The sequence below is a fragment of the Vicugna pacos genome, chromosome 10 (assembly GCF_048564905.1).
Source record: "Vicugna pacos chromosome 10, VicPac4, whole genome shotgun sequence".
Classification (NCBI taxonomy): domain Eukaryota; kingdom Metazoa; phylum Chordata; class Mammalia; order Artiodactyla; family Camelidae; genus Vicugna; species Vicugna pacos.
This window is the reverse complement of record NC_132996.1, coordinates 55,603,590-55,630,100: the sequence shown is the minus strand read 5'-3', so window position 1 is coordinate 55,630,100 and position 26,511 is coordinate 55,603,590. Positions and strand designations below refer to the sequence as shown.

The following is a 26,511-nucleotide window of genomic DNA, read 5'->3' as shown; positions in this document are numbered from 1 at the left end:
CAAGTAGGGGCATCTCCTGTTATCATCTTGTTGTAAATCCAGTCACATTTTACCAATATATCTTTGCTTGTTAAACTCTGCTTTTGTCTTTTCAGTCATTTGAGGGGCAGGGAGCACCCTTTCTCCTTTGTGCCCTTGGAACATTTCATTTCTTCTTGTGATGATGATTATTATATGTAATTTTAACTTATTTTACTTACTCACCATTTCACCTCTAATAAATGCTGTACTTTTTTTAAACTAGAACTCCATGAACCAAATATATACAGATATACATACACACACATACATGCACACATATATATGCCCCTCAAGGTTGATGGGCAAAAAATAATTTTAGGTTTCAGTCACACAAGTATTGGATGGAATTTACACTTCTGGTAAAGTGAATCTGATGGCCTGAACTTTTTTCAAGTATGTGATGTAGATGCATAAATCTTGAGATCCCAGAAAGATTCTCCTATTTAAATGAAAAGTTTGAAAATCCAATTGAAATCAAATAATCAAATCAACATCAGCTGGGCAGAATCTGTTTTAGAGACTAAGGAGGGTGTCCAGTACAGAGAAGGGGCGATCGCAGAACCCGTGGGCTTGCCTTGGTGTGACGTGGTCTCACCTCGACAAGGAGGATGACTTTGCAGATTCCCCACAGCATTTTGCCTTTTATGTTTTCATTTAATGGTGTGACATCCTATGACAATTATCATTATTTTTGGTCCAATTTTCCCTCTGAAGCAGCTTTGACACAGATCAATGCATCTAGTGTCGTTTTTAATGGAGCTGCAACATCAGAAAATGACAGCTGGAAATCTTAATTGGTCCAGTGACAGAAAATATAATGACTGCTCACAGTGACTTATTTTATCTGACCTTGTGCTTAATTCAAAGGTAAATTTTCATCTCACTCTTGGAAAAGAGAAAGTTATAGGGTGATGAGTAGGGCAGATGCGACAGAGAAAGACCCTCCTTTGGAAAAGAAATTGCTACTGGTTTGGGAGCTGTTATTAAATTAGGATTTAAGTGCTGGTCTCGAATAATGGATACCAGGGTCTCCATGTCTATTTGAACTGCCAGCCTTTCTGCTGTGCCTGTCATTACAAATGGCAGCAGACACCGGATACTGCATGGAAGGTTGCCCACAAGTGACTAGCTGGAGGCCCTCTCACAGAGGCCACCAGACAGCTGTCAGGCAGACTGGCATTTGATCATTACTGACTTGGTCTGGAGCCCAGTGACTTTGACCCAGAGGCAAAAGGTTTCCCATAATACCACCCAAATTGCTCAGTCCTCCTGGTCCTAGAGAGAAAGCTGTTTCTAGAATAAGGACATCAAATTGGTCGTACTGAGTCCAGCTATTAAAGCAAGATTTCAGGTGTCCTATTGGCAGTTGAAAACTGGTATGCAAAGAAAGTATTAAATCTCCAACATCTTTAGTTCACCTTGGGCAAAGATGTAGTATAGAGAAGGAGGTGGCATGATACAGTGAAGAAATGCTGGACATAGTTTGAGAGAACATCTCTGAGCTTTATTTCTAAGGTTTGCCTAATTCGCTGGGTAATCATAAGAACTGAAGAATAAGTCTCTATTTTAGAATTTTGACTGGTGATGCTGATGATGAAGACGAAGATGATGACGATGGTAATGATGGGTAGTGTTAGTTGTGATGAATCGGGTATTTTTACTTCTACAGGAATAATATTAATATTGTCTAACCATATAAAATGATATCAAGGGCGCCAATGGTAATGGCTGTAACACAAGGTAGTTAAAGGCATAGACTTTAAAATAAACAAAGCACTTTAAAGCAATAAATTACTTTAAACCAATAAAGGAAAGACCTGGCTTGGAATTCTGGCTCCAACATTCATGAGCTGGCAAGTCACAGTTTCATCTGTAAAGGAACTACTACATAGGGTTGTTCAAAGAATTAAGTGAAATAAGGCATGAGAAGCAGTTAGTAGGTGTCCCAAAACATAATGAGTGCTCAGCATATTTCAGTTTGTCCATGTTCCTTTCAATTCAGTAAGGGCTGAAATGATATGTTCCTCATAACTCATTCACCAGATTGAGAATAAGAATGGTTCACTCAGCATGTTTCTTCTCCAGATATATCTTTGTGTTAGTCTAGGTTTCCCAAGAAGCAGACACCAAGACCAGATTTTCTAAAAATTAAGAGTTTTGGAAGAAAATGAAGATGGAATTGAGAGGAAGGCTGGGGGGGGGGGCCATCAGATCAGGATGAACTTTTTAAAACATATTTTTATTGAAGTATAGTTGACTTACAATATTATGTTAGTTTCTGGTGTACAACAAAGTAATTTGGTTATACATATATGTGTATATGTATATACTTTTTCATTATGGTTTATTATAGGATATTGAATATAGTTCCCTGTGTTACATAGTAAGACCTTGTTGTTTATTTTATAGGTAGTAGTTTGTATCTGCCAATCTCAAACTCCTAGTTTTTCCTGCCCTCAATCCCTTTACCCCTTTGGTAACTGTAAGTTCATTTTCTGTGCCTGTGAGTCTGTTTCTCTTTTGTAAATAAGCTCATTTGTTTCATATTTTATATTCCACACATAAGTGATGTATGATACTCACCTTTCTTTGTCTGACTTACTCCACTTAGTGTGATAATCACTAGGTCCACCCATGTTGCTGCAAGTGGCATTATTTCTTCTTTGGAGTAGTGTTCCATTGTGTGTGTGTGTGTGTGTGTGTGTGTGTGTGTATGTATATGTATATATATATATACACCACAACTTCTTTATCCAGTCGTCTGTCGACAGACACTTAGGTTGCTTCCATGTCTTGGCTATTGTAAATAGTGCTGCTATGAATATTGGGGTGCATGTGTCTTTTCAAATTAGAGTTTTCTCTGGATATATGCCCAGGAATGGGATTGATGAATCATACGGTAATTCTATTTTTAGTTTATTAAGGAACCTCCATACTGTTTTCCATAGTTGCTGCACCAATTTATATTCCCACCAACAGTGTAGGAGGGTTGCTTTTTATTCACACCCTCTCCAGCATTTGTTCCTTAAAGATTTTAACAATGGCCAGGCTGACCAGAGTGAGGTGGTACTTCATTGTAGTTTTGATTTGCATTTCTCTAACAGTTAGTGATGGTGAGCATCTTTTCATGTGCCAATGGCCATCTGTATGTCTTCTTTGGAGAAATGTCTATTTAGGTCTTCTGCTCATTTTTAATCGGGCTGTTTTTTGTTTGTTTGTTTTGTTATTGGGTTGTGTGAGTTGTTTGTATATTTTGGAAATTAAGCCCTTGTCAGTCACATCATCTGCAAATATTTTCTCCCAGACTGTAGATTGTCTTTTTATTTTGTTTATGGTTTCCTTTGCTGTGCTAAAGCTTATACATTTGATTAGGTCCCATTTGCTTTATTTTTCTTGTATTTCTATTTTCTTGGGAGACTGACCTAAGAAAACATTGATACGAATTATGTCAGAATGTTTTGCCCATGTTCTCTTCTAAGGGATTTATACTGTCCTGTCTCATGTTTAAGTTTTTAAGCCATTTTGAGGCAGTTTTGTGTGTGTGTGTGTGTGTGTGTGGTGTGAGGGAGTGTTCTAACGTCACTGATTTACATGCAGCTGTCCAGCTTTCCCAACACCACTTGCTGCAGATGCTGTCTTTTCTCCATTGTATATTCTTGTCTCCTTTGTCTCAGATTAATTGACCATAGGCATGACGGTTTATTTCTGGGCTCTCTAGTCTGTTCCACTGATACATATGTCTATTTTGTGCCAATACAATGCTGATTTGATTATTGTAGCTTTATAGTGTTGTCTGAAGTCTGGGAGGGTTATGTATCCAACTTTGTTCTTTTTCCTCAGGATTGCTTTGGCAATTCTCATATTTTATGGGTCCACATAAATTTTTGAATTATTTGTTTTAGTTCTGTGAAAAATGTCATGAGAAATTTCATAGGGGTCGTGTTAAATCTGTAGATTGCGTTGGGCAGTATGGCCATTTTAACAATATTAATTCTTCTAATCCAAAAGCATTGGATATCTTTCTATTTCTTTGAATCATCTTCAATTTCCTTGATTAATGTTTTGTAGTTCTCAAAATGTGTCCTTCCCCTCCTTTGTTAGGTTTATTCCTAACTATTTTATTTTTTGATATGATTTAAAAAGGAATTTTTTTTCTTTCCCTTTCTGATATTTCATTGTTAGTATAAATAAACACAACAGATTTCTGTATGTTAATCTTGTATCCTGATACCTCACTGAATTCATTTATCAGTTCTAGTAATTTTTGTGTGGAATCTTTAGAGTTTTCTGTATATAGCATGTCATCTGCATATGATGACAATTTTACCTCTTCTCTTCTAATTTGAATACTTTCTATTTCTTGTTCTTACCCAATTGCTGTGGCTAGGACTTCCAGGACTACTTTGAATGGTGAAAATGGGCATCTTTGTCTTGTTCCAGTTTTTAGTGGAAAGGCTTTCAGCTTTTTACCACTAAGTATTATGTTGGTTGTGGGTTTGCCATATATGGCTTTTTTTACATTGAGGTATGTTCCTTCTATACCTACTTGGGTAAGAGTTTTTATCATAAATGGATTTTGAATTTTATCAAAAGCTTTTTCTGCATCTATTGAGGTGGTCATGTGGTTTCTGGCCTTTCTTTGGTTGATGTGCTGTGTCACATTGACTGATTTGTGTACGTTGAACCATCCTTGTGACCCAAGGATGAATCCAGCTTGATCATAATGTATGACCTTTTTATGTGTTGTTGGTTTCAGTTTGATACTATTTTGTTAAGAATTTGTGCATCTGTATTCATCAGAGATATTGGCCTGTAATTTTCTTTTTTGGTATTATCTATCTAGTCTTACTTTTAGGGTGATGGTGGCTTCATAAAATGCCTTTGGGAGTGTTTCCTCCTCTTCAGTCTTCTGAAAGAGTTCGAGAAGGATTGGTATGAGTTCTTTGTATGTTTGGTAGAATTCCCCAGTGAAGCTGTCTGGTCCTGGACTCTTGTTTGCAGGGAGTTTTTGTATTACAGATTCCCAGGATTCACTTCTTACCCCAGGTGAATGCAGGTTAGATCAAAGGGTCCTAGTTCATTGTGCAGACTCCGATTCAGTAAAGCTGTCAGGGAGTCCTCAAGACAGAGTCAGCTGTCGGAGGAGTCCCTTATCTTACAGAGACAAGCCCAATTTGCTCAATCATTGACTGGAAGCAGCTTGAGTAGAAACAGCCTTGGTACAAATGTGGCAACTGATTTCGGAGCCCAGCATCTGCGTCCCCCCTCAACTTGGAGGCCTGTGAGGCACATTCTACAATCTCCTTGCTTTTAAGGATTATGATTGCTTTTTAAGTATAATTAGCTCATACAATCTTTCAATTTAAAAATAGATCTATTCATAGTACTTGCCAGAATCCTCCAGCTATTGGCTACTGTTGACTGTTTATTTGTTTGTATCCTTCTATGTTTTCCACTCTTCACAAGCAGTTAAGGAAAACTTGCCTTCTCCATTTGCTTTTCCTCCCCAAATATTAGAAACAACAGAAATTCCCCCTAAACATCTAGACCTGGTCCCTCATGCTTCATCATTTTGTGATGCTCACTTCCCGTAAGAAATGTCTCTTGCTCTACCAAGAAAGTCATACCTTGATGGAGGAATGTGGTGTCTGTCTCCTCTCCACGGGCTCTGCCTCCTGAGCCCTGTGTGAGCCAGAGCCCATGATTCTTCCTGCCATACCCTTTTTGATCACATGCTCGCCTCTGTGTCAATGGGACTGGATTTTATGAGTGGAAGGCACAGATCTTGTTCTGTGTAGGAGGTTTTATAGCTGTCTGCCTTCGCTCTTTCACCAAGGGAAAGTCAAAGTGAGGAAAGCAGTCAAATGAGTCACACGTCAGAATTTATTCCGAAGGGTGCTGGCATTATTACTCTGCATTACGGAAGTGCTGGCTCTGCTTGCTACCTGAGTCATGATTCAAAGTGGAAACAGATTTGTTTTTTACCATGTTAGAGTAGCAGATAAACTCCAACCCATGTTTTACTGCCTCTGAGTCTTCCTGCTTCCAGAAATGGAGATCATTGTCCATTTCATCATTTCAGCAGGAGACGTCTTGTGGGCACATGGTACACCTCTCAGAAAGGCATGCTAAAGAATGAATGGACGAATGAATGAATGGAATGAGCTTGCTTGAGGAATTTGGTGCCTTAGAATCGTATGTATCATATTTTGTGTTTCCTCTCTGTTGTAAAAGAGAAACTTTATGCATTGAGTTCTATGATTGGCAGACAACTCACAGAATCAAACCATGTGAGATCTGGAAAGAAACTCACACATGATCTGTTCTATTCTATTGAAAAAAAAATGAGAATTGAAGGGGAGTGACTAGCCCAACGTCACACAGTTGATAAAGGCAAAGTCTATAACCCACCTTCTTGTCTTTTCTCTTTCAACTAAAACTGCTATTTTCCCTTTTCGTTTTTTGTAGTTCATTTGAAAGGAAATATTACTGGTTCTCAAAGTTTACAAAAATCCTACCCAAATATTCTAAAATCCATTTGAATTCATGAAGACCCAGTGGATTTGCCAAATAAGACTCACTCAAGTCATTCATTCATTCATTTAACAAATATTGAGAGTTTATTATGTGTCAAGCATTGGTCTATCTGCTCAGAAGATAAAAACACAAAGACAGGCCAGGTCCCTTCCCTCCTGGGGAATATATTTTAGTTCATATTCAGAAAGAATGTTTTATCTGTGACTGTCACTCACTGGCTATATGACCTGGGACAAATTTCTCAATCTATCTGAGCGTCATATTTCTTTGTCTGAAAAACTAGTAAATCCCACTTTACTTTGTTGTTGGAAGACCAAAAAGGTAACATCACTCAGCAGAGTGCCAGGCATGTAACAATAATGTGGGCTGGCTTTCCTCCGTATCAAGCCTGGGTATTCCAGTTGCCCTGATTTCTGCCCTTTTGTTTTTCCTCTTTTTGGACCTGCAGAGTGGTGGAAGGTTTGCCCTGGGCAATCTTTTGCCTGCTTGCTAATTTTCAACTGCATTGACTTTATTTCTGTTCCATGAACACTCCTAGCTCCTTCTTCCTTTAGTGTCTTTGGATCTGACCCTCTGCCTAGAACATTCAATCCTCCCCACCCACTTCCAGGCCTCCTATGGCCTTTTGTATCAGCCTTACTCCTGCTTATCTTTACTCTGAATTTAATTATCACTGGGCAAGAAGTCCTTCTGTTACTTCCCAGGCTAAGTCAGATCTTTGCTACACATTCTTACGCAGGTCCATTTACATGACTTGCTGAGCCCAACCCCAAATGAAAATGTGTTCAAAAAACAAAACAAAAGCATTAAGAAAAGCAAGTTATAAAGATTTTTTTCTTCTTCTTCCTTCTCTCTTGACTTTTCAGGGTGTTTTTTATTTATTATTCAATGTTCTAAGTAAAGAAAAAGTTAAAATTTGTAATTATTAGCATTACTTTAATAAATTATTAAATTATAGTGCACAGCTTTAAGTTATTATATTTTGACATTTATCATTATTGTGTGCAAAGCTAGTTTTCATGGCCAATGAGCTTAATAGGAATTACCCAATTCTTATTTTGTCGCTCATACATGCGTATGTATTTCCTTCTTACTAGAACAGAGGAAATGTTGCACAAAACTAATTAGATTTTTTTAATCTTATTTCTTGATATGCACACATTCTATCAACGTTCTCTACTTTCAACTTACTGATGGATAAAAAAGGACAGAAAGGAAAAGGAGCTATGGGTTACTCTTTCCTCCCTTTTGCTTCAATGTCATCGCATCCAGCATAAGTGATTGGCTGATACAGGGAGGTAACGTGAATAAGGAAGAATATGATAGAGTTGCTTGGTCCTTCATGTTTCTTTCAGTGTCATTAGCCTCTTTCTACGTTCCAAGTAAGTTCTGGTTAGAACAGGAAGTGTTGCCTCCAAGGGCCGTCAGTGGGCTTGCTTACTCAGTCTTAGATGTCACATACTCATCTCCTATACTCTTACACTCTTTTAAGTATCACCAAATTCCCAATACCCTACGCTCATCAGAATTCTGTGCTACCTATGGACGGGGCAGTGAGCAATGGTGGAACTCACGTTCCTTGGTGCCTCTGCACATGTGCATGTTCCATTACACCAGTGGACTTAATTATTACACAATTTCAGATTTTTAAGTTTGATCGTTTTAATTATCAAGAATTTCAAGACAGCAATGGGAGAGCATCAAACCAATTCTGCAGCCTCTCTGAACATGAACTCTCATGAGACTATTGAGAGTCTATGCCTGGGAAGCTGGCCTTGATGACAGCACCCTGTGCCTTTTTGTTTAAATTGAATTCCTTGTAACATTTGTAATGATACAGTCATGAAATTATTTGGTTACCGCATGCCTCCATGTTTAAGCCACAAACTGCATGAGGGCAGTGATCTTATAACTTCTTACTTACCTCTCCTTCAGTAAATATTTTTGAGTATATGAATAGAGAGAGAGATGAACATGGATGGAAGGATCAGGAGTGTGAAATCTTTATAAACAAAATCAAGGAATGACTTGAAATTAATGACAAGAATGAATATTAGTGTACAGAGTTAGATTTTATAGATACCTTCTTGAGCTGTTTATTCCCCTCCTCCTTGGAGTTACGTTTTGCTTTCTAATTCTGTGTGCTCTGCTTGATCAAACCTTAGTCATGAAAAGATTGAAGATACTGCTGTCCATTCTAAGAGACTCCTTCTTCTTCCTGAATGTGTGTGTGTTTCAAACATCATCACACACATACATAGAAAAAGCTGTCCATTTCATTAGTACTAGATTTCATGTTATTCACGTTCCAAAAGGGAATGTTTCTTCTATTTTTACAGGCCTTACATTATTAGCCACTCAGAGGGAAATAACGGTTCATTTAACTATGACAAAAACAATAGAGACCCGTTGCTTTTTGCTTTCTTTTGTACAAATTCTAATGCATTTTTAACTCCACCCCACCAGTTGGCAAATCAGCCATTACAGTCACCACTGCCCTGTAATGCTTTTCAGTCATTTTTAATAAACCCAGACTTTAAGATGGCTTATTACTATCTCCATCAGCTACTAGAAAGGGACGCTTTTCCTGAACCGCTGGGTCCTGCAGAATTCTAGCTAATGAAAGTGGATTTGAAAACACTATTCAATTAAACCAATCTGCTGAGATTTGTCTTTTTGTTGCTTTTGTTTTTTAGCCAAATTTAATGTTCAGCAAAATCTGTAATCTCACATTCTGACCTTTGCAGAAGTTACTCATTTAATTGACAATCCTCTGGCTCCCAGTGCTTTTGCTTCCATTCTTTTGCAGCATGATTTCAATAGAATCCATCTAATCATGCAAGTCTAGAATTTCCATAAAAGTTAAATGGAAAAGGATAGCTTAAACACAAATACATTTTAATTATTTTTAGCCATAAAGGGAGAAACAATACAATATACAAATGTTAGTACATAATCATCTATATAAAGTCAAATGAATGAATAAGTTTAGCTGTAATATTCATATAGTAGAGAAATTAACACAGAATTGTGACAAGGGTGCATTCACCTTAGATTTTGAATTATACAAAAATTCATAATTTAAAGATACAAGTAATGACCTCGGAGTTGTGAAGACTAGATTTTTATTATTATTTCTGCCACTGGTATGATCTGATATTGATTCGAAAGTATTTGTGGCATCAGGAGTATAGTGGTGAACAAGGATAACATATTTCTGTCCTTAAGGAACTTAACAGTAATGGTCAGTGACTTAAGCAAGTCCTTTTCCCATCCTGAGTTGTTCTGGCTTTAATACAACATTCATTTAATTATACAAATATCTTCTGGATATTTACTAGAGATTGTCAGAGTGTTATATGAGGTACAAAAATAAATTTTACATAGCTCCTAATTTCAAGGAGCTTATATTCTACACATAAATAACTATGAAGATAAGATACATGAAGCACCACAGAAAGATCTAGCTAAGATGCTATAGGAATGAAAAATAAAGAGGATTTTCAAATCGTGAAATCAAGGCTTCCTTGACTAAATAACTTCCAAATTGAGTCTTAGGAGCTAGAAAAGATTTGTAGGTGTTGAGGTTGAGGAGAAAATGGGAATTCTAAGAGAGGATAGTAGAAGTCTTGAGGAGGGGGAGACTCAGGCAAGTATGTAATATGATCCTGTAGGCTGAGTATAGTGTGTGTCTGCTTTTTTGTGTGCTATTCTCCCTTCCTTTAAGGGCCTGGGCTGGTGAAGTTGTCACTTATGATGAGACCCAGTCCAAATACTGCCTTGTCAATGCAACCTTCTAAGCCTTTCCTCACTATCCCTTTTCAAAAGAACCAGTCACCTCCTGCCATGGACCACAGTGTGATACTTAATGTGCTATATAGTCTGGCACATAAATATAGTCTCATATTTATTTATGATTCCATTAGTCTCATCAGATTTCAAGTTTCATCAAGGTAAGTACTACGTCTGGCTTTTTAATCCTCTCCATTGTATAGATGGGTTCTGGCTAAATTGATGCTGAATTGAATTGAGTTGAAATTGTGAGAAAATGCGATTGCAGCTATAGATTGGCTTGAGGGTCTAGAATGCCATCTTACACCACTGAAACCTTTTGTCCTGAATATAATAACTGTAGTAATAATAATAATAATAATAATAATAATAATAATTTTGGTTCTGGGCACTATTTTAAGTGCTGTGCCAACTTTATTTTATATAGTGTTCAGAACAATCCAGTGCCATAGGCAATACTGTTACTCCTGTGTTAGAGAACCCGAGGCCTAGTGTTTCAGGAATGGTCCCAGAATCAGAGCGAGTCAGGGATGGAGCCAGAATTTGAACCCCTGTAACTTGACTCCAGGAAAAATGTTGTGAACTGCAGTGCAGAACTGTGCTTTAGAAAAAGTAATTTTTTGTGGGGAGTAGGGTGTAGCTCAGTGGTAGAGCGTGTGCTTGGCATGCGTGAGGTCCTAGGTTCAATCCCCAGTATCTCTGTCAAGAAAATTAAAATAAATTAAATAAATATATAAATGAATGAATAAACTTAATTACCTCTCCCCTCCACCCCCAAAAAAGAAAAAGTAATTTTGCAGAAATATTCAAGGTGAATCAGAAGGAAGGGAGCCAGTCAAGGATCTCAACCTGGAGATAATTGGACAAAATGATTATGGTGATGGAGGTAAAAAGGCCAGAGTATTTGTTGTTCATTCAAAATTAAAAGAGTTGATGAATTAGTCCATGCGGGGAGGAGAGAAGTGTAAGCTTGCGCAATGTTGAGCCCACCTAAGTGGGACAAGGAGAGTCTTAGTCACACGCAGGGAAATAGAAAACCAGGAAAGAAGCAAGTTTAATAGGAAAGATTAGATAATTCTGTGATCGATGGTGCAACTTGTTTATTATTTATAAATTATTCAAGCCTGAGTGTGGTATCCTTTAGTGATTCCTGCTCCTCAGGGAAAAGGCGTTGTTTATGAAAACAATACAGTTTATTATGTGCCATTGTTCTCATTTGTATTCTGGTTTTGTGGAGATATTTTTTTCAAGATGAAGTCATGACTTATTTTGGAAAATAAACACCATATGTGGAAGTTGTTTTTGTTGGAGCTTTAGAAGGAAAGCTAGAATTTTCACAAAAATGTGCTTCAAAAGGGGGACAGACCATTGTAGCAAAAATAAGGATGTTCACTCTTGGTTTTCTCAATGAATAACTGAAAAAAAAATCCAATATTTTATTTGAGAAAATCAGTATCCCTGTATGTTTTTTAACCTCAAAAAAGTTGCTCAACCTCAATAAATCTATTCCCTCACCTGTAAAATGGGAACAATATTGGGTGTAACCTCACAGAGCTTTGGTGAGCATGCAGGGAGATAGTGTATGTGAAATGTTTGCATAGCATATATCATATGGGAAGCCCATAAAAATAGTAGCTCCCACTATTATATCATTACTGTCAGTGCTTACATTTACTGAATTTCCTCACTGTCTGTGCCTCACTGGAGAAATATGACAGTGCCTAATATTTGTTGAAAAGTAACATATAACTGTTGTTTTAGAACCATAATTATGATAATCTTATTCTTTCTTGGAGCCTGCAACACTTAACATTTGCTTTATCTTACAGTTTGAGATGCAGAGAAATAGGGACTGACTTGTAGACTTTTTATAGTCAGAATTTATATTTTGTATTATTCATTCAGTACTCTGGGTTTGATGTAAAAACAGTAAGGAAAGAGAGAATAAGATAAAATGGAAAAAAAAAAAAAAGAATGAAATATATCCTAAGAGCTTCACCACGCTCAGATGCTGGAACACATGAAACTATAGTGTTGTTATTTGAAATAACCAAATGGGATTTTCTAATGACGTACATTTTTGATGTGTTTAATTCCATCTTAAAATCTGGGAACAATCTGACTACATTAAAACATTACTGTGCAAATTAAAAACACAATAAAATCACAGCACTGTGAACGCAAGTCCACCAAAACTAAAAGTGCTTGAACTAAGTAAGCATGTGTGAATTTTTCTGAGGTTTTCCAATAACAAGTTTTGCTACCCATTTTATTATCTTTTAATGAGCAAGCTGTTTAACACAATAAAAATTCATAAAAATGTATAACAAAATAATATAAACTGGAGTCAATATTATCAATCAGTTTCTCTCTTCTTTCCCTTCAAAATGGGAATACTGACATTGTTGGGTTATTTTTTCTTTCTTTCTTTTTTTTTTTTTTTGTAGCTAGAAAACACAGTCCTGTTTGTCAACCACCAGCGTTCCGCGTGAGCCTAGTTTCTGAATCACAACATAGAAGTATGAACAGCAAGGAGAAGCCCTACTTAAGGGTAAGGCGGGTTTATGTGGCTTTAATTGCAACACTTTAAAAAAAGAGATAGCGGTGATATATTCCCATGGGTATAATAAGAATCAACGGTGAGATTTAGCTGCCAAGAAAGCTAATTAGACAGCCTACATTACCAGCAAAATTCTCTCTAGAGCAAAAGAAACGACATTTCTTCCTGCTCTGTAATCTAAAGGCAACACCTAGATTACCGGATTCAGTTCAGAATATAGAACTTTAACTTGGGTAGAAATAAACAAGAGCACTTTCAGGAGTTTGCCACCAGTACCATGAACAGCAAGCACCAACATGTGCCTCGTTTCTACACCCTGAAAACCGAGACCCCCAAACCCAGCAAACCTCTCTTGATACAGTCCTCCATTCATCAGGAAAGGGGGGAATCAAAGAGGACGGGGCAGAGTGAACTCAATAAAATGTAAACGTGCTATTTAGTAGCTGGAGATCCAACCGAACGCCTATTGGCTACACCTACAGAGCTCAGTATGGTAGCTGCCAGCCATAGGTGGTCATGAGAACTTGAAATATGGCTAGTCTGAATGGATAGGAGCTATAGATGAAATGCACACTAACTTTTAAGGTTTCGGTATTAAAAAATGTAAAATATTGCACTCTCAATTTTTATATTGATTACATGTCAAGATCACGTTTGGGGCATCTTGACTTAAAACAGATCATTTCATTTTACTCATTTCTGTTTACAGTTTTTAATGTGGCTACTGAAAAATTTAAAATACATTTGTGCTTTATGTTATGTTTCTATTGGACAACATTTTTCTAGACTGGGGTCAGCAATTTTTTTTTCTCTAAAGAGAAATATTTTAGGCTTGTCTCTGTCACAATTACTGAACTCTGTATAGCACAATAGCAGTTATAGGCAATATGTAAACAATGTATGTGGCTGTGCTCCAATGAAACTTTATTTATGGACACTAAATTTTAAATGCCATACATTTTCATGTGCTATGAAATATTGCTTTTTTCTTTTTTCTAACAATTTACAAATGCAAAAGCTATTCTTTGGCATATAAAGACAGACTGCCTATAGACCATAGCTTGCCAACCTCTGTTCTAGACCTTACTCTGCATTTATTAATTTTGGCTCTTACTAAAATGACCTAATCTATATCCTCATCTAAAACTTGTGATGTTTATAACTTAATTATAGAGTGTCCCCCTCTCCCCCAAGGTATGAGAGTTTCAAGTGAAGTGGCAGGTAAATAACTTTACAACTTGACACAAAGATAAAATTGGCCAAGAATAAAATAAACTGCTCCTAAAAGCAGTAATTTTCTGATACTAAATGTGTATAAACAGAAGGAAATTTCTAGGAAAGCATTTAGTAGAAGAAAATGAAATAACTAGATGTGATTTAATTAAACGTATAACTTCCTTTCAAATCCCAAACACATTTTGTTTGGTTTTGTTGTTATATGTTAACTCAATTTTAGTTGAAATGTTGTGGGCAAAATTCAACAAAAGATCTCAGAGTTCAGGTTCTGGACCCTATCACAGGAGTAAGCAATTTATTATGTTGAAAATCGTCGGTTCATAGAAGATTTTTGTCGGAATCTCAAATCTGATGGATTGCACTTCTTCCCATTTGGTGTAGAAAATGATAAAGTTTTAACACATGAGATTCTGGGAAGTGGACTGGTATCATTCTTCTTTTTATTTATCAATGAAATAATAATGAATTCTCTGCAATTTATTTGAACACACAACGAATGACTGGAAATAAGTTGATAATATTTTAAGTTGTACTTTTAATAAGTACCTCTCCAGTGTTTTCATCCTCTTTGCTAATTTCTTCATGCTCTTCAGCTGAGTCTTAACTATAGCACATATGATGCAATTACTGAGTTTAAATTTTGGGGTGAATAAATTGGTCTCAGTCGCTAATGGATTCTTTATACTGATTGAATTTGCCTGTCGAATTGGTTTAAATTGCCCGACCATACTTCAAGGTTAAATACAAAAGTATGTCGAGCTATTAATTCTGTGTTGCTGTTGTTGGTTTGAATGATGTAGGTAGTTGAAGCTAGAACAGGAGATTAAATTAATTTCTGCCTTCACCTTGGCCCAGCCTTTTTCTGTGTGTAATGTTATCTGTGACATTTGTCCTCATTCTGAGAGAAAATGAGGAAAACTCACCAGAATGAAAGACCAGCCCTCATTAAACTGATGATTTTTAGGGAGATTTCCTTTGATCCCATGCAGTGAAATGTTACCTTCCTGAAGGTTGAGTTTAGCAATGAGAAATCCAAAACTGAAAGCACACCGACCCAAATCAATCAGATCATCCTATTTCAAGGACAAACAAGACAAAAAAAAAAAATAGAGTATCTTCCAGCTGCTGACAAAGAAGTCAACCTGTCTGAGCTACAGTTGGGTCCCGTGTGTGAGGAGCGAATATTCCCCATGGCGGCTCTGCTTTCTCAAATCCACGTGTGCTCCACATTTACAACTTCGTTCTGCAGGCTGAAAGAAATGGGGGAGTTCTTACTTTTCAGATGATTAAATCCAATCCTATGCAAATGTCCTTTGAGGCTAGACCATAAGACGCTCTCAAAGTCTCTCCAGAGAGTAAAATTTCAGTTGCAGTCAACTCTAATCCTTAAAGCTTTTATGAAAACTTAGGTGGGAGACAGGACAACTAAGCCTTTGCAAACAAGCTTCGAGAGACTATTATGTAGCCCACATCCATCATCCTCCGTGTATCCCCTGCTACACACAAATTCATCTCAGTGACAGGGAGGAGGAGCTCACATCGATTTTCTTCATCTCTTTGGGGACAGAACTTCAAAATTGGTCAATTACAGTATTGCATATTTCCTTGTTACCAGCCTCAGCATACAACAGTTGTCCTAACTAGTAGGCAGAAGCGTGTTTTATCCAGTTACTGCGTATATTCTTGTTTGTTTTGTAAATCAAAATTAGAAGTCAGCTTTTGTATCCAATACATATTTTAGAAAAAAATATTTTGTTCGATTGTATTTTGTGGTTATGAAAGTAAGATATGCACCCTCTGGAGACTTTGGAAAATACTGAAATATAGTTTTAAAAAATCCTTCATAGCAAGGTTTACAGATTTGTAGAATCTATACAGAAATAACCACTACACAGAAATAACCACTATTTATTTTTAAGTAAATTACTTTTCAGTATTTTTTAATACTTTTGCATTAATTTATTCAGTTAATGTATATAATGCCTAATACATACCAGGCATCACACTGCCATTTGGAGACACGATGGTGAGTGAAAGAGATGTTTTTGCTTTCACAAAATGTATCATTTAGCCAGAGACAAACAAACAAATGCAAAATAACATGCTTTGTGCTTTAACAGAATGAGACAGAATAATCACACATGGGAGGAAAAAAGAGCCCAGACGTAGGAGACAACAGGGAAGGTTTGTGGGAAAAATATTGAGTTTAGGCCTGAGATTGGATAGCATGTGGGCAGACAGAGAGGAAGGAAGGAGGTGGAAAAGTATATTGATCAAGAGGAAAGGCTCAGATAAAAGGTCTGGTGGGTGTTTCAGGAAGTAAACAGCTGGTGATTATAGATTATAGCTCCAGAAGGTGAAGAGGAGATTTGAAAAAAAGTGAGACCAAGGCAGTGACAGGAGCAATACTCCAGCAGTCCATGGAGGTCATGTAGATTACTTAGGCTAGATGCCAAGAGACTCTAAAAAGAGGCCCTATGTATAGCATCTCAAACTAGAGGGATGCCCATTGCCCTCTTACGTACCCACACAGAGAAAACTGAGCTGTCAGTGTGGGTAGCCAGCTCTGTTCTACCAAATCACCTAGAGACTCAAGTTCCTTCTTTCTCGGGGTGCTCTCATTCCCTAGGGTGCTGTCCGTGTGGTCACATGATCCAGGTTAGCTCCCTTGCACTGCATCTAGTTTCCATTCACCCAGGAAGAAATGAAGAAATAGACAATGTCCTTTTAAGGAACTGACGTAAAAGTGTATAGGTTCCGTTGTTGAGAACTTGATCACATAAGCACCGTGGAAAACAGTCCCTCCGTTTGCAACAACCAAATGCCTGCTAACGTAAAATCTGAAAGAAAGACTCTGTACTAAAAAGAAAATCAGGAGGATATTTACCTCACTGTGGTATGAAGTCTGGATTGTATTTTAAGAATAACAGAAGGCCATTGAAAATTTTGAACATGGGGATATTATTTTTAGACCTAGATTGTAGAACTTGACTGTATAGAGGAAGATGAGTTGGAGGCTCACAGGGATGGAGACAGGACTACTGGATGGGAGGCTGTGCAACGAAAAAAGTATTCAGGCAAGGGATAATGGCATCATGGGCTAGGACAGAGGCAGAGGAATTATGAGGAAAGGAGCAGTTCATTTATGAGTCAGAATGAGTCATTTCTGAGACTGAATTGCGGGGCTGGATGCATCGTTTAATATGAAGGGTAATCATGAGGGAGACTGAGAAGTCAAAATGTCTGGTTTGGTGACTGGTCAGATGGCGCCATTCACTGCTTGTTATCCATAGGTTTTGCACTGTTTTAAAGAACACCATAAAACCTAATAGCTTAAAATGACAGCTCTGTATTTAGCTTTGATTGTGTGACTCAACTGGGCAAGACTCAACTAAGCTGAATACTGCTCATTTTAGCTGAACTCATGCATCTTAAGCCACCTGTGGGTCAACTAGGATTCTGGAGGTGAAGTGATGTGACAAGAGCATCTTGGCCAATTAGCTTGGTGCCAACAGATTCCAAGAGCACAAGGAAGGGAAAGGACGCTATGCCTGAGCACTTTTGAAGTCTCTGCTGTGGTCCTGTATGCTTTGGTCTCATTGAGCAACACAAGGCACGGGCCCACACCCAGGCACTGTGGGAGGCAGCTGTGGAAATCTGAGGGCTATCACCGCAAGAATCTGTGGACCTGATACAGAAAACTGTACACACAGTGCAGGGGAAAAATTTCACTGGAGTTGAATTTTGGAGGTTCGGAGGGTGGAGTTTATTTCTGGGAACCACTTCTGTGTTTTTTTGGGGGGGAGGTAGGTTTATTTATTTATTTTAATGGAGGTACTGGGGATTGAACTCAGGACCTTGTGCACGCTAAGCACACAGTCTACCGCTAAGCTATACCCTCCCCTGCCAGTTCTGCATAATTCTGAACATCACTTCACCTCTTTGGACTTGGCTTTCTGCATCCCTGGAGAATAAGCTTGATTGGCCCCAATGTCCTTTCCCTCTCTAATGTTTATGACACACGCTGATTAGTGTTTTGTTTCTGATAGTGTAAACAGAAGGCCATTTTGAAGCTTAGACTGTCAGATCTGATTTCTTTCAAATAGAGGATGAGAAAAGGACTGAAGTAGCTAAAGTCTTTGTCCTACTGGATTTTTCTGTTCTGTTGACCTGTGATTCCACAATTTGGCACCATCTGTCCAATGGTGAGAGGCCACATTGTCCTTATGTTAAGGTTGATTTGTTTATGGAAACAAGTGTGTCAGCATTAGTCAGCAAATAAAGGCTCTTATTCTGTATTACTTTTCATTTAAAAAAATAGATGCATGATAATTTTAAAATGTGTTCTTTACTGTTCATCACGTCTTGGGGAACCTAGATTATTTTCTAGGTTCTATTTGTGACCTGTTTAGTAACTCCAATGATAAATCTTTGACTAGCCAACTTGATTTGTCTAAAGTTGGCACTTTAATTCCTGCCTAATTATGATATCCACTGTTGTGGAAACACTTCTTACCAGAACCACTCAGCTTGTACTGTGTACCACATGTCAAGGAACTCTATGAAACCATATAATGTGATTTTAGAGCTAGAATAAACAACATAAATAATTTTACTCAAATCACTAGTTGTATAGGAGGAAAATAACACCCAGAAAACATAAGCATATTGAGTCAAGTCATATGGTGAGAAGACCATACAAATCACAACTCACACTTAGGTTCAACTTCATCCCAAAAATCAGCCTGGACTGGAGTCATTTGATTACCTATCGTACACAAGAAGTTGCAAGAATAGTTTCTGCTAAGGCCATTGTAAGCAGACTGGAGGTAATGTGTGGTGCAACTGGCCTCATTATTACATATCTACCTTCTACCAACCATTAGGACAAGCTACTCACTGTCTTTGACGCGCCTGATGCTGGACTCAGTCCATAAGAGACTCTCCAAAAAGTGTTAGTTCTTTCCTTTCCCCCTTGTATGTACATCAGCTCTCTGGCTCATTTGGGATGGTCTTGGATTGACTGTTGTTTGGGGGAAGATTGATATAAATGAACAAATTTTTTGTTATCTGTTTTGATAAAGTGAAGAAGACTTTGTGTTCCTTGTTTAATAACTGTCTAAGTGAATCCTTATACTATCTCTAGATGTTGTGTCTTCTAGAAAGTTAATGGCTGGAGTATTGAACTGGGTCAAGAGCTATGGATTCTAGTTCCATTTTGTCATTAGTAAACTCTGTAGTTGTTAAGCCTCAGTTTCCTCCTCTCAAATGGGAATAAAACATGTCTGCCTGGCCAACTTTACAGGGTAGTTATAAGGGTCAAAAATTTGTTTTGAAAACAAAAAGTACCAAGTACCCTACAAAAATATGAACTTATTATTGAAACATCTAAAATAAATATTTTTCAAATAATCAGAGCATAATATGACACTAACTTTTATTACATCATCAAATAGAGACCAGAAAAAGGCATACTGTAAACACATAGTGAAACCCAGTTTGCCATTGGGATCCTGGAAATGAAAGACTCCTTCAATGCTGGGCGAGAGAGGAGACCTCTGACCTCTATTTCTATTCAATGTTCTCTTCTCAAATGTTTATCTGAAACTCCAGCATCTATGGTTCAGTTAACTGAATTTCCTTCACTTTAAACCTCCCTACCCATTTTCCCATGTTTTCAGTCCCTCTCCTCTTTGTCTGAAGGCTGCAAGAGGTATTGATATTTATTTCAAAAGAAATGTAGTATTTCATTTCATTTCATAGAGAGTGATGCAGGTACCAAATCCAACAAGAAACACACACACACAACAGCTCTGGCTGTAGTTCCTTATGAATTATCAGATTACGAATTTATACATGCAGTCTTCATATTCATCGCATTAGGTTTCCCTTTCCTGCCAGAAAATGTGCACCTGCGTTGGGCTAGAGAGGGGAAAGAACACCCTCGTGGAATATTCCTCAGTCAGAAGAGAGGGGCTGTCCGTCTCGCTTTAGATTTGATGAGCCACTGATTTGTGATAGTTTCATTTCAGTTTCATTACTGGGCAACCAGAATGAATTGACAGAGAAAGCAATCAACACATGACGCACCCACTGGAACCTCTAATATGAAGTGTTGGCTGCTTCTGTCAACACAGCCAATTACCAAAGGTACTCAAAGGATAAGTGATAGCCAAAATAAACCACATGGTTCCATGGACCACATCCTGCATAACTATTAGTGAGTGCAGAGTAGACACAGGATGACAGACTGCTTCATCAGGATAACATTTCAGGTGAATGCCCTGTCTGTTCTGCGTTCTCCAAGCAAACACAGATGTTTGTGGTAAGATAAGCGCTTAATCTGGTGTGTGTGTGTGTGTGTGTGCTCGCGTGTGCGTGCACAGGAAAAAAAAGAGAGAGGGAGGGAGAAAGAGATTGACTACATACTGATGCCAGGGTGTAAGAAATACATCAGGAAAAACAATTTTTTAAAATAATTGAATTTAATCCTTCCCACCATGTGGGTTGCTTTCTGTGCTAGAGCATGAGTTTGACAGAGGAAATATAGACTCAGACTTCTGGGAACTTATTGATTCATGCCTTGCAAACAGCCAACAATTATTCTTTCATTTAACAAATATTTATTGAGCAGTTGCTATGTGCAGACACTCTGTACTAACTAAGCAATGGAGATATAATGTTTAAAACAAAATTAATCCTCCCATTTGCAACAACATGGATGGACTTTGAGTGCATTATGCTAAGTGAGATAAGTCAGAGAAAGACAAGTACTGTATGACATCACTTTATATGTAGAATCTAAAAAAGTTAAACCTGTGAAAAACAAAGTAAAATGGTGGTTACCAGGGGATTTGAGAGCGTGATAAGACTGATGGTGTTTGGAGGTACAAACTTGTAATAAGTAGTAAATAAGTCATAGAGATCTAATGTGCAGTACAGTGAACATAGACAATAATATTGTACTGTAATATACATTGTGATAAATATCGCTATGCGGAAAATCACATTACAGTATACAGATGTATTAGAGTAATGTGCTGTACACCTTAAACTTACACAATGTTACATGCTAAATGTATTCAATTAAAGAAAAGATAGACGTGATACTTTTCCACCTGGAATTTATAGTTTGTAAAGGGAGAAAGAAAATTTGGAAATCTGAGCCCCTCTCGTGTGGGACAAGGGAAGTATAGGATGCTATCTGAGATCCTAATCCAGATGTTGAAATCAATGAAGATTTTAGAAGGAGGGGATGTCCAACCCAAGACCTAGGAGTTAGCCAGAGAAACTGGGAAAGCAATGATGACTCCTTGCAGTTAAAACAACACCAGTAAAAGTGTGATGGCAAGAAGTGTTCGTCATTTTGTCAGAGTATCTAGAGGTTCATCGGTGTTGGGGAGGGGCAGGAAGAGGTAATAATGGAAAGGTAGGCAGAGAACACATCCAGATGGCTGTAAAATTGGATTTTATCCAGTAAGTAGTGACATATGGAAGGATTTTGACCTGTGAAATAGCACAGCCAGATAAACTGTAGTAAATCTAATCATTGCTGTATACAGCTATGTGCATGTGTGCATGCACACATATGCATACTTTAAATGCAATTTAAAAATAATTCTGGGAACACAAAGGTGGAGGAAAACAACTATTTGGAGAATTTGGTGAAATATTTAAAGATAATGGAACTTCTAATTTGATTCTTGAACTCTTGTCACTGCATAGTGTTGCAATGTACAGTGCAGCAACAACCCAGTGATGGGGGAACCTCTGCCCACACCTGGGGTAATTGGTGTGGGCTTACAGCGTGCCAGGCACTCTGCTGTGGTCTGAGGAAATCACAAGGTCATCAGAAAATCAGACTTTTCCTCTTGAGGGCTTCCTTTCAGCCTGCTGAGGAAGACACGTCTGTATCTGTCTGTTCTCTGTGAATTGCGGGGAAATTGGATACAGTGCATCTGAGGATTATCTGCAGCCTTAGAAAGTATGCCTTGAAATGAACTTTAGGCAGTTTTCTTAGAATCTCCACCATTGGTCTTAATTTTATCCTTTGTACACATATGTTTTGAAAATCTAAAATGTCTTCCATAGGTTGGTGTGCTGTGTACTTGAAGTGATAAAATGCCCCTTCTTTTTGGTGTTTTCTTGTGGTCTTAAAGGCTAAACTGCCCCGGTTCCTCTAGCTACCACTCATGGGACATGACGGCTTGTGGTGGTTCCATTTCACTTTCATTACAAGTGAAAACTTGGTTGACAGAGAAAGCCATTGGCACATGACATTACCACTGTAACGTCTACTGTAATCTGTTGGTTGTTTCGGCTAGTCCGCCTCCCATCCTGGCTCTTGCACTTAATTACACACTGATCTGTCTTAGAGTTTGGTTCTAGTTCAGAAATCGTGTTCCTTAGGATATTATTTCAATAAAGGACATAGCTTTTTCCACCACTAATTACTTGGAGGGTTATCTGTAAGAGTCAGTGTTCAGAAGTAGCTTTGATGTCTTCAGGAAATTGGCTTAGAAATGATATATTCACAACCATTGACAACAATGATGATGACTTTACTGCTGATTTGTTGAGATGACTGATTAGTGGGCCATTTGTAGAGACGCCCTCTCCTTGTTTTCATGCTACTTGTGTGTTAACTTCGATTTTAATAGTGTGGTGTCTAGAACCAGGTCCTCGGGTGCTCTTCATCCCCCTTCATCTGAGTCTTGACTGCATATTTAAGCTTTGTTTAGCATCCATAGCTGGTCTGTGGCTCAACTGGTGATGTTTTTCTCTTCAGGACGTGTAATACATCATTAAAGGAAACACATCAGAGGATAGTAGCCGTGAGAAATAAGAAAACAGAAATAACCAAAGTTCCAGGTACAAGTTTCCATTATTATTAGATACAACATTGCTAGGTTTACTCACATGTTCAACAGAGGTTTAGTGAGCATTTGTTCACATTTTACATAAAACAAGACCAATAAAGGTTTATTGAGCTCTGAGTATGTACCGTACCAGACGCTGGAGTACATCGGTGACCCAGGCACCCATAGTCCTCAACTCATGGAGCTTATATTCCAGTTGGTAAAATAGATACCATTCAAATAAATACACAGGATATTTTTCAGTTTCTGATGTGTCCTATAAAGGTAGCAATTCATGGATTGGCTTATACTCTTCTGACCTACTTCCCCATTCACAGTATTTTTCTCTCTTTTATTCAAAATTATATCTTACTCTTTAGATTGCTCCACCACCTTTTATCTCAAGTAATCAAGGTATCATACTTTTCTTTCTAAGTAAAAAATAAACTTCAGCGATATCATTATAATCTCTCCATAGTCTATAATTGCATAAAAGTACCACAATTATTCCAAAATACCATCTTTGGGGAAATGTAGGCTATTTCTGTCTTTTCCATATTATAAGCATTCTTTTGATACTCATCCTTACAATTACAAAACACATACATCTTAATTATTGCATCGTTATATTTTCCAAAGGGAGCATTACAGTGTCATAAGTTATCTCGATACAAATTACAAAATTGCCTTCCAGAAAAGTTAGATCATTTTTTCACCAGAACTATTTGGAAGTGCTTATTTTCCTACAACCTTGCCCACACTGGTATTTAAATTTTATTTTTCATTTTAATTCTTAAATATCCTTTGCGAATTATCTGACATATTAGGCTGCTACACTTTTCACCATCCTGACCACATGCTTCTCATTCTCAGCCTGCTGCTGGCAGATGTTCTTGGGACAGTGGTCCAAGTAGACACAATTTTGCTTCCCTCGACATCAGTTCAGGAGCTTCTCCCAGTGCTGCGTCCTCATGAAAGAAGTTTCCCTGTCTGCAACATGCCTTTTATTCACCCACTACTTCCTGCCCTTCCAGCTTATCAACGTTTATCCTTGGACAAAAAAAGAGACAAAGGAGGTTTTAATTTTAATTTTTGTTTGGTAACCATGGAGAGATGATGATGTAGGTACTGAGGGTTCCATTACTCAGAGCTGTAAATTTCATGTGTATAAGTTCTTCAAAAGTTTTTTTTTTTCTTTCTTGTCACAGCAAAGCTCTTTCACTTTCTTCACTTTCAGTTAACTTCGAAATTGATGTCTAGGATGACTGCCAGTAATATTATATCACCCCATATGTTTTGCTTAATTACACTATTTCCTGAATTCATTTTTTGAAGTTAAAATTTTCCTCCACCTCATCATCAAAACATTATGAACACTCTCTGTCACACTGAGATTAGAAGATAAAAACCTCTTTTTAAATTATATCTGTTTGATACGTTTCCAGAGTTTGGGTAGGGGATGATAAATCATCCTGATTATTTAAATCCATATTATAAATCACAGGATATCTGAATCTTATGGGACATGGAATTGAGTTTAATCTAAATAGCAAGCCCAATAAAATTCTAGCAAGTTTTAGATGTCTTTCAGGTTTAAAGTATATTTTCAATTTACAGTACATTAAAGCTCAGGTTACATTTTTCCCTAATGTATTTGTGTTGATTCTATGCATGGTTCATGTCTCAAAACAAGAAAAAAAAATTCTGCTTCTTATTAATACTTGTATAATACAGAACACTCATATGCAGTATAACTCAAGTAGAATGCCCTCTAGAGAGCCTTACATTTCCTTTTTATTTTTACATCTTCAGCAAATCATAAATGATCTTGAGGTCAGTGGAATGAGTTTGCACGCAGATCCTTAAAATTGTGCCAAAAGGCAAACGAAAGATTTACTGACAAAATCATGTCACAGATTTTTTTCTTCATTCACCTTACTTCTTTTTTATTACCTAAAAGAAAAGGATAAACACCTAATCCATATCACCAAGCTGTCATAAAAAATTAGATGCCCATTTTCACTAGTGTGCTTCTCCATTAAATAGTCTATACTTTCTCTAATATTTTGTTTAAATCTGTACCTTCTTATATTTAAAACTTTTTCTAATTCCTCTTACATCCCAACTTTTTTAGTTTGAGGAATTAAAAGAATGCCCTGAAGGCAGAATAAGGGTAGTTGGAGAGACATAAGCAAATCTCTATGGTAAGCATACAAATAGAAGGGTCATATGTACCAGAGGAACAGAAGTGTTACAATTCTCTAGTGGTCAAATAAAGAGAACAGAGAAGAAAATTATAACATGGATATGCTCAGTCATCCAGGGATTTCAAAACTAAGATCTCTGAAGGATATTAATCAATAAGGAAAAAAGAATCAGAGTAGAACCAAAAACAATTCTTATGCTATAAGATGGGCAACTCCTACCCAGACTTTGCTGTGTCTCAGGTCAACCCTGTAGATGATGTGCCAACAAAGAGCTGCTTCCACCAGAACATGAGGTGGGACCCACATTTCTGGGTTCTGTCTAAGAACAAATAGATGAAATATTTGGGTATAGGTCCCAGAAATCTGTATTTTAATAAGCACATCAAATAATTTTTAAGCAATTGAAAACTTCAAGCAAAAATGTTGGAATCCGATTTTTCAAAAACAGCAAAGTTAAGCTGTATCTTCAGGCTTATACACACCTATGTGAACTTTTGAAACCCCAGACAGGCCTTTGGTTACTAATCTTGCTTTCTCTACAATGCTAGACTGGGTATGTATTCATTTTTTTTTTATATTGAACTTCAATTCTCCTTTATACCATCTAGTTAGAAAAAGTAAGATACGTGAAGAAAAGCGTGAGGTACAGGACCTTTTTACCTAGGAGATACTATGAAGAAACTGAATGGCCCAGCAGTCCTCTGTAACACAGGATTTCACACAGTCGGGGCCCAAGGGTTACTGATACGCTCACACTGGTCATTTCAAATAAGCAATGCCAAAGGTTAATCGCCAAATATCTGTGCAGAAGAGGTCTCTCTTGGAGTATAAGGTGTCTGAAAAAAATGAATAAATAAAAGAAGGATTCCCTGACTATACACATTTTAGGCCTTAGAACATATCACTGATGAAAACTATGAAGTTGCTTTCTTTAAAGATAATTGTGAATTTTATCTATTTATGTCATACCAGTATAGATCTCCAAAAGTGGATGAGAAAAAATAATAATAAAACTCCAAGAGTTAGATAATTGGTAAAGGCTCAAGATTACCATTGAGACCAGCACAGTAGATGGGAGATATCTTTTTTAAAAAGGAAACAGACAGAGTACAAAACTACATTTCCCTAATTACGGTTTCATATAATGTGCATACTCCTCTGACTTTCAGTAATAGTAAAACCCATTTGGGAGCACAAAAGAGTGCCAAAATGTAATAAACCATCTCTTCCCTCTGCCTCCCCCACTTTCCCCTCGTTTTTCTTCTCCGTGTCTCTCCTAGTCTCTGCCTGCTGTGTATTT

At 37.4% G+C, this 26,511-nt stretch overlaps 1 protein-coding gene across 11 annotated transcripts in view; it reads left to right on the top strand.

The window, feature by feature from the left end:
• The window catches only part of LRRC4C (leucine rich repeat containing 4C), a 1,285,379-nt gene that overhangs the window by 1,017,422 nt on the left and 241,446 nt on the right, over positions 1–26,511 (top strand). For 10 of the 11 annotated variants that reach the window (XM_072969820.1, XM_072969821.1, XM_072969819.1 and 7 more), the window contains 2 exons: positions 12,798–12,901; positions 22,935–23,017. The gene's annotated coding sequence lies outside the window, so the exon portion shown is untranslated. The remainder of the gene's footprint in view (positions 1–12,797; positions 12,902–22,934; positions 23,018–26,511) is intronic. The other variant, XM_072969818.1, reaches the window with a different exon arrangement.